The sequence below is a fragment of the Rhinolophus sinicus genome, linkage group LG02 (genome assembly GCF_036562045.2).
Source record: "Rhinolophus sinicus isolate RSC01 linkage group LG02, ASM3656204v1, whole genome shotgun sequence".
Taxonomy (NCBI): Eukaryota; Metazoa; Chordata; class Mammalia; order Chiroptera; family Rhinolophidae; genus Rhinolophus; species Rhinolophus sinicus.
Window position 1 is genome coordinate 107,230,367 of NC_133752.1, and position 14,270 is coordinate 107,244,636.

Sequence of the window (14,270 nt, forward strand, 5' to 3'; positions counted from 1 at the left end):
TACGTGATTCCTGTTATCACTGTATCTATTTAGTTCTTGTGTCTTAGTGCTTCAAGTGACATAATCTTAGTTGCAACTAACACCTTTTGGGGAGCGTGCTAGGTCCTAGAGCTTCTATTTCTGCTTCTCACACCTGTACCAGGTGTGGCCAAGAGCATGTCACAGACGACAGGAGTTATGGAATGCTGCCAGAGGTCAGCCCTGAGGTCAGAGGGCAGGGCTTCTTGGCACAGTCTCTGCTCTTTCCGCCTCATCAGGCTGACTCTCAGGAAGGCACTGAGTCTTTCATTCATGTCATCGCCTCCCAAATACATTGAACTGTTGCCTACACATATGAAACAAAAACCTGTCATTGTTCCATGTGACAAGAGGACGGGAGGCACACACTGCTCGGTGTGCTGCCACCTCAGGGAGTCATCGGGGACCTACCTGTCTTAGTACATCTTTCTGCTCAGCTGTTCTGAGCATTGTTGGATTTCTGTCCTCCTGCTAATACTATCTTGGAGCAGCCAGCACTCCTCATCCCAAAGCAGGGAAGACAGAGTACCGGCAGCGTTGGCAGCCTCTCCTGGTGGCCCTCCTATTAGGGGGCAGAATTCGTTTCTAGGACTCAGGATGTGTTTACATCTCCTCGAACGCAGTTAGGGTTTCTGAGAGGCTTTCTTGTCTCCATGAGGAGCGTCCACAAGGGGCAGGGCTGGGCATGGACCAGTGTGCTGCAGGAAGCACTTTAAAAATGCACGGTGCTGACGGAAAAATTGTTTGACGGTGGTCCAGATTTCATACCTCGGTGGAGAGTTCTGAGGGAGGTTGGGCAAAGGATTTTGTACATCTGTCCAACCACACCATATAAGTAACCATGTCATTCTGTATGGTGGAAGGCCAGTTTGGGGCCCCACCAAGGGAGCCATCGTAATAGGACACCTCTGAGACTGCAGGTGAGGTGTGGGGTGTGGGTGCACTGGAATAGAAGGGGCTCATTTGTAAGGAACATCTGAGGAGAGAAGACTGGAAGAGAACGTGCATCCTTTGGGTCAGGAGATGGTGCCTGGCCCAAAGCCCACAGTGTACCTTCGCAGCTCCCTTCACCTGGCTTGAGGCTTCCCAGACAAGCATGAGCACAGCTCAAGCAGCTCTGAAGCCATCGTCCCCTCTGTCCCCTCCATATAGAGTGCGACTCCACTGCAGACCGTAAACAGAAGTAAGTCAGGATGCTGTATTTGCAGGTAGACTTAGGTGAGCGTGTCATAAAACAGGAAGTGACTGGTCACACAGAAACTCAGTCTGTGACATAGGGTGCAATACAGGAAAACTGAGGGCAAACTGCAGGGAGCTCTGAGGCCGGCCAGTGTGACTCAGTTTCTACACAAAGAATGGCAATTTGAGGGTTTTGTGATCTCACACATACATAGATTTACTGGACATATACGAACATTTGTAACTTGCACTGTTGTCTAACAATAACAAACCAACAAAAGTCAAACAGCACCCAAAGAATCTTGGCAAGGCAGGAAAATGAACTTCTGAAAGTGGCTTCACAGGCACTTCAGAGGGTAGAAACGTGTGCATGTACAAATATGTATGCGTCTATAGGTACACATGCATATTCCTAAATAAATCAGGTCTCTGTCTGGTTTTAAAGCCCTAAGGTCTGAGGGTAATGTTGCTGTGGTGTGAGCTTTCCCGGCGTGTCCTGGACCTTCTTACCTGTTTCAGTCATTTGGACACCAGCTTGTACCTGAGCTAACCTAGTCTGACCTTGAGGTTAATGGTACAGAATGCAACTAATTCACCAGGTTTTCTGGGCATTTAAGGCTGACAGGCATGAGGCTGCCTTTGGTGTGTTTAACATGATGCTCAGGTCCAAGCTTTCTTGGAACGTAGGAATGAACCCTCCAGGAAGGCTTAGGAAAGGAGAAGCTGTTTACTGTCCCCTATGAAATACAGGGGACAATGTTTAGCTGAAAAGACACCAGGTTAAAAGTTGGGGTGAAGGAGGGGCATGGAGTGGAGGGGAAGTGGGAAGCGAATATATCAGGGGTTTCAGTGCAAGAACTACGTGTGTTTTGGCGCCAGGCCAGCCAGCAGCACCCTGAGTGAAGGCATTTCCTCAAGTCACTTCTCTCTGTCTCTGCTGGCTCGTCCCCAAATGGGGACAGCAATACCCAGCTCTTCCTCCAACAACCATGTATCCTCGTAACAGAACCTCCAAAAGGCATGGCTTCTCTCACTCAAGCTTTCCCGTGAAATACCCCTTGTGGGGGGCTGCTCTCGGACTCACATGCCCACGTCACACTCTTTTTTCTCGCTGCACAGATCTCAGCCCTGCTGTCACTGCTGTAGAAAAAGAAGCTGCGCCTGGTTCTGTCCTGTTGCTACGCAGCACCGCCGTCAGGCTCTGTGCAGTCTCTGAGGTGCTGCAGTGACTGCCGCACGGAGTGTGTGTGATGCCATCTTCACTGTAAACACCGAGAGGACAAGGCCACCTGTGTCCCTGCTTCCCACCGTAACCCCATCACAGAGCACAGTGATGGCACTCAGAGGCATTAGGATGACAGCTAAATAAGGGGGTCATGCAGAGTAAAGAAAGTCGGTCCTCATGAGTCGCAGTGGCCATGTCCTGTAAATTTGTCACAAGCACTGAATTTGTGAGCACTGAGCCATTGCTCCCAGAGGAAATACAGGGCTCAGTTCCTGAGAGCTTCTGGTCACGTGCTCGTCCACTGAGGAAGCCCCAACTTTGTTCTCAGTGTGTTTGTTTTCGAAGACACCTTGTTCGACACAAGCTGTTGATCCACTCACAGTAACTCCTGCCTGAACAGAACTTGTCTCACACGCATGTTTTCTCCATGAGGCACATCTCAGCCTTCCTGTGCTGTGGAATAGCAGACAGCATTTCAGCACGAGGTGTGGGGCCACCCCAAACAGTGAGATCCCCGACAGAAAGCATCCAAATGCAAAAAGGACCTCTGTTTACAGTCTGAAACAGGAAGGCAGGCCAGGGCCCTGTCGGACCTCCACTGGGAACGCCCGAGGGGCGGCTCCAGCTTTCGGGCGCCGTGGGCACATCCATGAGTGACCTCCACAAAAACACCGCGAGTACCGATTAAGGAATAACATTTTACCAATGGGCAAATTCACAAACATGAAAGCCAAGAATAATGAGAATCAACTCTATATGTCAACAACTTAGCAGCCGGACCAGTGGAGCATTGCTTCTAATATCGCCTTATCATAGAAGATAATAGTTACCAGGGAGGGTGCTAGTGAGGTGCAGTGCGAGAACTGTCTGCTGCTCCATGGGTCTTTTTCCAAGATAGTTTGCTCCCTTAGACAGCTCGTGCCTTTCACAGACTTTGTCAGAATCTGGGGATATGCTTCAGGGATGCTGAACCCAGGCTTCATACACCTGCTGGAAGCTTACTTCACCTTGTCAACCAAACATCTCCAACCTGATGTTCTCAGGGTCTTTGCTTTTATGATTTCAAATGGCAAATGTGGGCAGTGTGATGTGCCCTGATTTGAAGATTTGTCTGTGACAGTAAAACATCTGATTTTTAGGCAATGGCCATCTAGTCTGCTCCTCCCCCCCCCTCCCTCCGCCTTCCCCTTCTCCCCCTCCTCCTCCCTGTCCCCTTCCTCCCCTTCCCTATCCTCCACACCCTCCTCATCCCTCTCCTCTCTCCCCCTCCTCTTCCCTTTCCTCTCTCCCCGTCCTCTCTCCCTATCACCCTCCCCATTCTCTGACCCCTCTCCAGTCTTCACTGCCCCTCTACATGACAAGTAAGTAATATTAATTTTATGAACCATTGACTCATTCTTTCAAAGGCTAATTTCACTGTTTTAAAATCATGTTTTGGGCTATTTCCACTTTTTCAAACTTTTCTCAGTTCTTAAGCAACAAAATTAGGTTTCTTCTGGTAGCTAACGTATTTATGAGTTTTGTGAATTTGTGTATGTGTGTATTTGGGTTTCTGTGTTTTGACTGGAGTTCTTACTGTTCTTTATATTAAAAACTATTAGGAATGCAATACTTTTTGTGATAAATAAATGCAAACTGGAGGAGTGGGGCTAATCACATGAGGCCCTTCCTATATCATGGTTGAACCCTGACTACTTAAAATTGATGGGCATACTATTCTGCCACAAGAAAAGATGAAACAGTGCCATTTGTGACAACATCGATGGATCTTGAGAGAGTAATGCTAAGCGAAATAAGTCAGACAGAAAAGCAGAGAACCATATGATTTCACTGATATGTGGTATATAAACCAAAAACAACTAAAGAACAAGACAAACAAATGAAGACATAAAAACTCACAGATACAGACAATAGTTTAGTGGTTACCAGAGGGTAAGGGGGGTGGGGGGTGGGAGATGAGGGTAAGGGGGATCAAATATATGGTGATGGAAGGAGAACTGACTCTGGGTGGTGAACACACAATGTGAGATATAGATGATGTATTACAGAATTGTACATCTGCAACCTATGTAACTTTAGTAACAATTGTCACCCCAACTATTAATATTACATTGTTTTGTACACCTAAAACTAATTTTAAAAAATTTATTTTAAAAAATTGATCGACAGCAGCCACTCTAGAAGATCACCTGAGTTCTTTCCATGTTGAGGGTAGTACTTGTAAATTATTGACATAAAAGTTCATACAGCTCTTTAAAATTCTCACCTTCGTCACAGAAATAGCCTCTCATGAGACTGATTTATTATATTTCCCTTTTTCTTTCACTTTAACCTCAAATAATGAAGACACATGCATCCGTCTCTGAAATTCTTTTTATTTGAGCAATCTTTAAAAGATTAAAGTATTTTAAAGGAATAAACATTATATCATCTGTCCCATAATTTAGTGTGCCCACTAAAAAGTAATAATAACAGCTTGATAAATTTAATTCTGATTGTTTTTATAAGAGAATATTGTGGGGGGGAAATTCTTGCGACATATATTTAAATTCATGAAAAATATATTCCTGCACCTGGGTTTGGAAAGAATTCATTCAAGGATTCCAATAATCATGTTACATTCTTCACCTGTGTTAGGAAAAACAAACAGCAGTGTTTTTCATGAAATATTTCTTTTAATTTTCTATAACATTTACAAGTGTATAGAAGATACAAAACTTGTTTGTAGGCTACCTAACAAGGACTTACATGATCTAGTACAGAGGAATCACTATGTGGCTTGTACATTTTCCATACTTATTTGCTGGTCAATGCTTAATAGCACAGTGTTCCAACAAGTCATAAGTTAGCTATACGCTTATCGATAAGCAATTCCTACAACTTGTAGAGATAGAAATTTCCTTTTTATCTTATTGGGATGTTCACATTGAATCAAACCATCACTAATTAAAATGTATGTAGCAGAGCAAACAATTATTTTAGACATTAGTAAAACTCAAAACTATTTGGGCAAAAAAAAGTTTGGTTTTCTGAATATGACTGATCACAGATGCAGCCATGAAACCACTATAAGAAAAAGCAGACACAGTTATTTTGATATGTCTTGTGTTCCAGCATCAGTATTGTCTTTACATGTGAAGACATACTGTACCTTTCTCTCTATAGCTTAGAGTTGAGGCTATATTTATACAGCATGCGACATGTGAATTCCACACTCTTAGGGACTTCGACTTGTTTTCTTCAGAATTTTCAGATTTCCTTTGGGAGGTAGCAACCTCAGAGGCCTGTCTCCTCAGGGACCATGTCCACAGTGTCCTTGAGTGAATCTGAGAGAGGAGGGTGCACATCAGGGATCAGATAGTAGAGGGTAGCTGTGGTGTATGGCGAGGTGCAGGGTACACGGTCCCATCTTGAAGGCAATACAGTTCAGTTCTTAAACTCCATGAACCAGCCAGGCAAGGTACACCTGGCGGATGGGCCCTGAGTCTGTGCCCTTTCTCTCTGCTCCATCGCCCCCAGTGTCCAAGGCACAGCAAAGAAGAGACATGAAAAACCTGGAGAAAGATCCTAACTCACTGTGCTTTGTCCTTCCACGTATCAGTCTTTCTGTCCGGGTACGTGGTTTTGTATCCCAGCTCCATTACCCACTGCCCTTCCTGGACAGGACCATGCTTTTTAGTCCACTGACCTCACACTGAGCTGTACTACTTGCTTTGGATAACAGCAGGTGACTGGAAGTGATGTTTGCCTCGTCTGAGCAGGAGCTTTGAAAGCCAGACAGTTCTGCCTTTGTTCTTTCCCATCCACCATAAGCACAGCCTTGTCCTGGGGAGGGCCTGTCATGATCTTAGAGCATGAAGAAGACCTTCTAGAGACAAGTCACACAGCTGACATGCAATGTGACCGAGAAGGAATCTTGCGTGTTTAAGCCATTTACACTCTAGGGCCAAGGTCATCATCAGTTCTAGGAATCTCCCATTCGGAGTGTGTGTTAGAGCCAGGAAAATGGGGGATGGGCAGAAACAGGCTTCCTGGTCATCTTCGTGTTCCCAACGGTCATCCATTCTTTCCTTGAGACATTTTTTATGGCTTCTCTACAAAATAAAATTCAAAATCTTTATCCTGTTGAAAGCTTCTCAGTAACTCCTCTCAGTCCATCTAGCCATATCTCCTCCTAGTTCTTATATTCTGTGCAAGCTAGAATGACTTCTCCAGAATCTCCGAAAACAAAACAAGACCTTTCCTGTCTGTCTGCTTGAAACTTCTTCAGTCTCTAACCACATTAACCTGCATCATCAGGTAAAGCCATTTTCCTGTAGAAAGGGTGTTGGATACTAAGTGTTCACTGGATTGATGCAAACACACCTACTAAATGAAGAGCCCTCATATGCTCCAGTCATGTCTGTTCTTCATTCATAACTGCCTCTTGTTTCCATCAAAACTGGCAGCACTAACACTAAGGCTACTGTGAATTAATAGTTACCATGTTTCCCCGAAAATAAGACCGGGTCTTATATTAATTTTTGCTCCAAAATATGCATTAGGGCTTATGTTCAGGGGAAGTCATCCTGAAAAATCATGCTAGGGCTTATTTTCTGGTTAGGTCGCATTTTCGGGGAAACACGGTAGTTGTCACTGGCAGGCATTTTTCATCCCCCACACGTGGTTCGGCAGCTTGGGCTGAGCCATCACAACGAACACAGTGCCCACGGGACGTGTTGTGTGCACATTATCTGATTTTCCCTATTTTCCTTCACTAACCCAGATTTCCAAGATTGAGAACTGACTCTTGGTAACTGAAAACTCTGAGACCTACTCCACCCTCCTAGCACAAACTGAATTTGCCCCCTTTCTCTTATTTCAGAACTTTATTAGCAATACTATATGTGTATACTTTAAAAAATTCTTTAGGAATTTGGTTGCCCAAGATTAGATGTATCTATCAAGTTGGTGAGCCCGACCCCTGCATTTTGATTCGGTAGATTATACCAACAATAAAATGAGACACAAGTTTCTCCCACACTTTGGGTTTTAGATTTAGCATGTCAGTGTTCAGTTTCCTTACTAGACCGGTAATAATAGCTATAGCTAAGGTTTGCAAATCTATTCTCTAAGCGTTATGGCGCTACTTCCATTCATTGGCACAGACTTTTTGTTTTTAATGATTCCCTTAACTTATAATAAAACTACTTCTTTTAAATTCTAAGGCCAAATTCTTTGGCACTTCTCTCAGCTCCTTTCTGGGATGTGCACACCTAGGCACCTAGCCCCCCAGAGTGGTCATTTACAGCGGCGTCCGTAGAGAAGTTGTCTTCACATGGCGATTTGCCTGTGAATCTTGTCCCCTTTAGTAAGCCCTTGGAGATAGGCTCTCTCTCTACCATCCTTTCTAATCTGTTCTTTTATAAGATCATTCTAAGGCAAAGCAGGAGTATTTCTGACGATGTAGAGGAGGCTTTTTGACACAAGAGAGGCTGGAAGAGAAGCTGGTCCTGTGTCAGCTGGGGACTGGGCTGCTGTGCAGTGACCCCCTGTGGCTGCTCGGTGCACTGAACTCCATGCAAGCATCCTGTGCATTTGGGATAATGGTGTGTGTGGGGGTAGGGGACTTGTTGAGGGGTGTGTATGTGTGTGTGTGAGTGTGTGAGGTGTGTGTGTGTGGTGTGTGCATGTGAGGTGTATGTGTGTGTGGTGTGTGTGAGGTGTGTGTGTGAGATGTATATATAAGGTGTGTGGTGTGTGTGGTATGAGGTATGTGTTGTGTGAGTGGTGTGTGAAGTGTGTGTGTGGTGTGAGATATGTGTGGTGTATGAGGTGTGTGTCTGTGGTGTGTGTGTGTTTGTGTGTGAGTGTATATGAGGTGTGTGGTATGTGCGTGGTGTGTGTGTAAGATACGTGTGTGAGGTATATGTGTGTGAGGTATGTGTGGTGTGTGAGTGGTGTATGAAGTGTGTGGTGTGGTGTGTGTGTGTGTGTGTGAGAGAGAGAGAGAGAGAGAGAGAGAGAGAGAGAGAGAGAGAGAGTTTGTAGGGCACAGGTGGAAAGCAGATTACATGATTAGTTGCAGATTAACCTGAACAGTATGACTCTTTAAAATTGAGAGTCCCCACCGTCCCGGAACCCAATAACAGAAACAGGCACCCCTAGGACTTCCGATCAGATGGCCATGAATGCTGAGGGTTGAAAAGTGTGGCCAGGCTGCTCCGTCTGGCAGTATGTTGGGCGGTGAGCGATGGTGGGGAACACTGGAGATGCACTTGAGAAAAAGTCCCTGGTGTCACTCCAAGGACAAAGAAGAGAAAGTGTGCTGGTAACGATGAGAACGCATGGGTTACTAAGTGCAGCTGAAACGGCTAACCTGTGCACGCACGGTACAACTAACCCAAAGGCCTAGAGCTCTGGAGGTCACTTCTGACACATGGATACCAGCCCATTTGTTTTCGGGTTCTTCCTTTGTTTTGTCCTGTTGTTTGCAGCTGTGTCTGTTTCATTCTGTTGTGTCCCTTTTTCTGAAAATGCTGGCGTCTGAGCTCAAATGCAAAGGCTGCAGCCTCCTTAAATCAGCAGGAGCCCTCTCTGTACACAGGGCCTTCTGGAAGGAGCGAGGTGATTAACCCCCTGCACTCCAGCTGGCTGGCAGCAAGGCACTGGTGGGCAGGAGGGAAGGGCAGTGAGAGAGCAGAGATCAGAAGAACCCTTGCCTCTTCAGTGCCTCCTCAGGGCTTCAGTAAAATCTGTGTTTCAGAGCTAAAAGGCGGCTCGTCTTCCTCTTCCATGAACAAGGAAACAGCAGGGACTCTGAGGGTCATTACAACCTCTGTGCAACGCCCAGCCTGACCCCCAAGTCTGCCCTGTGCGCTCCCAGAGCCCACTTGAGGCTGTCCTCTGACAGGATAACCACGCTGACCCGGGCAGCTTGCTCCAGCTCAGCACAAGGAAACGGGTCTTGAATTATTGGTCCCCGCAGGCTAACAATCCCATCGCTCTGACCCCTGTGTTCTGTAGAGTCCAGTAGAGCCGTAATTGCCCGTGCTTCCTGTCCCATGCGTTACGCTTGGCAGAGGTCAGCATTAGATGGCTGGCCTTTGCCTGCTACTCAGAAAGGGAATATCGCTCCTCTGTCTCAGCTGATGAAATGTTAAAGAGCATGAGTGACGGCCATGCACTTGTGACCCGGAAAAGAAAACTGTCTTTACGCTGTGGCTTTGTTTTCAGTAGTGTAATAGACCTGAGATGAATCAATTCATTGCACACCCTCTACTAACCAAGAGATACACGTAAAATATCAAAAAAATTATATATATTTTTGTAAGTTCATGATTTCTGCCCACTTATGCATTTCATGAGACACGGATGAAGCAAGAATCCAAAAAACTTTACTCAGCATCCTTGCCTAACTATACACGATGGGAAAAACTAGAGCGTGTATTTGGACACGTTCACTGTAACACTGTATGGACACACATTGAAGCATGATTTTGATTTGGTCATTTTTATTACAGGTTGATGGCTAATACATGCAAAATCCTTGTGCAATGGAATATCCTTAGCCAAACATCTGAATTTCATTTTTAATATTTGTTTTCTTCTAGGGAACATTTGAATTAATAACTTGCAAGGAAAACAAAAAATTAGAGAGAAAAAAACTTCTGTGTACCTAGATACTTATGAAGCCTAGAGCAAAATGCACAGAAATAATTTCTTTAAGTTTAAAGATTTGAATTAATATTAAATATGGAAAGATATGAAAGTTCTCTTTCCTGTGTTTTTCCTATTTTTACCAAAAACCTTTTAAATACAGAATAGGTAAAATAAAAACATAACAAAAAAGTGAAACAAACCACTTGGGTGTTAATTGAGCTTTAAAAATAAGCCATAGCCTATCAGGTATGCAAGTCATGAAAAATTTATATTTTGAGTTTTAGGAAGAATATTTAGAATAATGGGCTTTACATCCACACCAGACATAGATGACACAAATCCCATGGGCATTTTATTTTTCCACAAACTGTTGAAATTTTAATATATAATAGTGTTGGTTGGAAGCATTTGGTTTTTATAGAGATGTGGATTTATTGTTTTTTTTTCGATTCCGTTTTTTTTAAAAGCTGCCTAGTCTTCTGGGACATCATGTGGAGAGGTGCTGTGGCTGTCACCTCATGAACCTTTCATAAGATGCATTTAAAAGCCAAGGAGAGGGAGATTCAAATCACCTGATCAGTAACCAGAGCTTTTCTCTTAACTGTTTATGTCACAAGGGTAAGCTTGATGACACCATCTATCCTCAGGATTTTTCTTAATAGACGATTTAAATAAATACAGTGTTTTCCTGTCTTATATCAATAATAAGCATGTGACACACACATACACACACACACACACACACACACACACACACACACACACACGAATGCTTTACAATCGGTGGTAAAGAAAAGTGGGCCTGGAAAGACTTTCCAGCACACACCCTCCTGGCTGTCCTCTTTGGACAGCTGATACTTTCATTGTACACCTTTTCACACACCATGTTCTACAAAAACCATTCCTTGCCTTCACTACTGAACATGCCTGAAAGGCAAACACCACGACTAAGTCGAGTTCACATCATGTATGCAATCATGAAGAGAGTACCTGGCACTCAGGGCTTCTGAATGCATGCCCCCTGAAGGAGTGAATGACCCCCTTGGGAAGAGGGGTGCCGTATCCAAACTCTGTGATGCAGCCTGTTTCCATTGCTATCCTAGTGGCCTTGTGCTCAGACCATGACTCGAATGAGACATGAGTTGGGGGCGTGGTGAATCCTAAAAAGATTAATTGCCCAGATGCTTTCACAATAGCTGTCCTGCTTCTTTCAAGTGCTACTTAACGGAGGTAAGAGATTACCTCACTCAGTTTCCCAGCTGCTGGTGACAGCCTGGTTCTGTGTCTGGCCCGCTTCGCTGGCTGCGTGTGCTGCAGCTCCCAGTGCACTCTCCTTTCCGTCTGGCAGATCTGCTCACGGCTGTTGTTCACAACTAACGTGCCCGGCAGCAGGGTCAGGGTCCTTGTACTTGGCTGGACACTCACTCCCCCTGTGGAGCCTTCAAAGCTGGATGCCAGGCCCCAGCCTCAGTGATCCTGACCCCCCCACCCCCGTCTTCTGTGGAGGCGCTAACATCTGCTTTGAACTTCACAGCATAGTATGCGGCCACGCTTGGAACATGGCTGCGCCTATGCGACGACCTCAGGAACATCCTGAAAGTTGCCTTGAATTTTAACAAATCTCTGATGCCAACTTGTTTTCTTGTCATTTTCTCTGGTCTCTGATTGTTAAGTACTGGAAATTATTGTAGCTAACTGAAGGCTCTTGTGGTGAGATCTCCTTTTAAGTGAGACTGAGCTGTGATAAATCAGCTGTTAAACTTTACCAGTTCAGGAATCTATGGAAAATTCTACCCTGGGTAGCTAGTGTCATCTTCCAACAGTCAAGATAATGAGTGCTATATAACATTTTTAAAGATGGGCCGAATTTGCAGTACTTTCATTGTCAAGAACAGTCAACGTCCAGTATCACAAAATGATCGGCTGCATCTTAAGCAAATGACTCTTTACAAGGAAAGCTTAGAGAATTATGACCCTTGTCACATAACATTGGCATGTATTGAAAATGTCCCTTTCTATAAAGGTGTTCTTATTTTTAACCCTGTGTGATTTCCTCACATAGTTTACCTTCCTTCCAGTATCTCTAAAACAGGAATAGTCACTGTCCTTAGATATACCTTTCTAGAGTGAGAGGAATTTTTAACCTATTTTTTAACTTTTTATTATTGTAAGGAGTAGGCTTATATTTTGGAGCAGTTCTATGATTACAGAAAAATTTTACTGAGAATTCTCATAGAATCCCTCCCCACCCCAGTTTCCCCTGTTATAATATCTTGCATTAATGTGGTACATTTGTTACAACTGATGAGCCAATATTAGTAATAAATTAATAATTAATTACTATTGCCTAAAGTCCATAGCTTACCTTGGGGTTCACTTTCTGTGTTGTACATTCTATAGGTTTGGACAAATGTACTCATATAATGAAATGTATCCCCCATTATAGTGTCACTCAAAGCAGTTTCACTATCCTAAAAACCTCTGTGTTCCCCCTGTTCATCTCTTAACCCCCAACTCCTGACAACCTCTGATCTTTTACTGTCCCCATAGTTTTGCCTTTTCCAGAATGTCATAGAGTGGGAATCACACAGCATGCAGCCTTTTCAGATTGGCTTTTTTCACTTAAAATATGCTTTTGAGATGTCTCCATCCCTATTTAGAGCTTGAGAGCTTGTTTCTTTTTATTGTTGAATAACACTCCACTGTCTGGATGGACCAGTTTGTTTATCCATCACCTCCTAAAGGGCAGCTTGGCTGCCTCCAAGTTTTGGCGATTATGACTAGAGCTGCTGTAACATATGTGTGAGCTTTTTGAGTGACATAGTTTTCAGTTCACCTGAGTAAATACCAAGGAGGGTTGTATGTGCTAAGAATATATTTAGTTTTTGTAAGAAACCAGTAGACTGTCTCCCAATGTGGCTGCACCATGTAGCATCCCCATCAGCAATAGATGAGAGTTCCTCTGCTTCCAGTCCCTGCCAGCATTTTGTAATGCCAGGGTTCCGGACTTTTGTCATTGTGACTCTAGTATCCCGTTGTTTGAATTTGCATTTCCCGGATGACATACGATATTGAGCATCTTTTCATCTGTTTATTTGCCATCTGTGTATCTTCTCTGGTAGGGTGTCCATTCAGATATTTTGCCTCCTTTTTAATTAGTTTGTTTTCTTATCGTGCAGTTTCAAGAGTTCTTTGTGTAATTTGGATGCCAGTCCTTTATCAGATGTGTGTTTTACAAGTATTTTCTCCCAGTCTGTGATTTTTCTTCTTCATTTATGAAGCATAATTTTGCTGGATACGGAATTCTAGATTTGATGGGTTTTTTCCTTTCTACACTTAGCTATTTCACTCTTATGTCTTCTTGCTCTAATTGTTTATAAAGAGAAATCCGATGTAATTCGTATCTTTGTGCTTCTGTACATAAGGTTGTTTATTTCTCAGTTTCTTTTAAAACTTTCTCTTTGTCTTTGATTTTCTGCAGTTTAAATGTAAGCCTAGATATAGATTTTTTTATATTTATCCTGCTTGGTGTTCTGTGAGCTTCTTGACTCTATGGTTTGGTATCTGTCATTAATTGTGGACAACTCTCAGCTATTCTTACTGTAAATATTTCTTCTGTTTATTTCTTTTTCTTCTGAAACTTCCCATATTCATCTGCTAGTTTCTTCTTTTCCTTCTGATATCCCTACCATGTGTCACCAGAAATAAATAAAACCTACCCCGAAAATAAGCCCCAGTTAAAATCGTCAGCCAGACGGACACATTTAGTACATTATGACGATGTTCCAGAAGAAGATGACATGACTGTATTTGAATAAATGTAGATTATTGTACATGAAAAAATAAGACATCCCCTGAAAATACACCCTAATGTGTCTTTTGGAGCAAAAATTAATATAAGACCCAGTCTCATTTTTGGGGAAACACAGTATTATACCTTCTATAATTGCCCCACAGTTCTTGGATATTCTGTTATGTCTTTTTTTTGTCCCCTTTTATTTCTCTCTGTGTTTCTCTTCACATTTCTTCAAGCTCATTGATTCTTTCCTCAGTTATGTCCAGTCTACTGATTAACACATCAAAAGTATTCTTCCTTTATGTTACAGTACTTGTATTTCTAGCCTTTCTTTTTTATTCTTTCTTAGAGTTTCCACCTTTCTGCTTACATTACCCAACTGTTCTTGCATGTTGTCCACCTTTTTTTCAT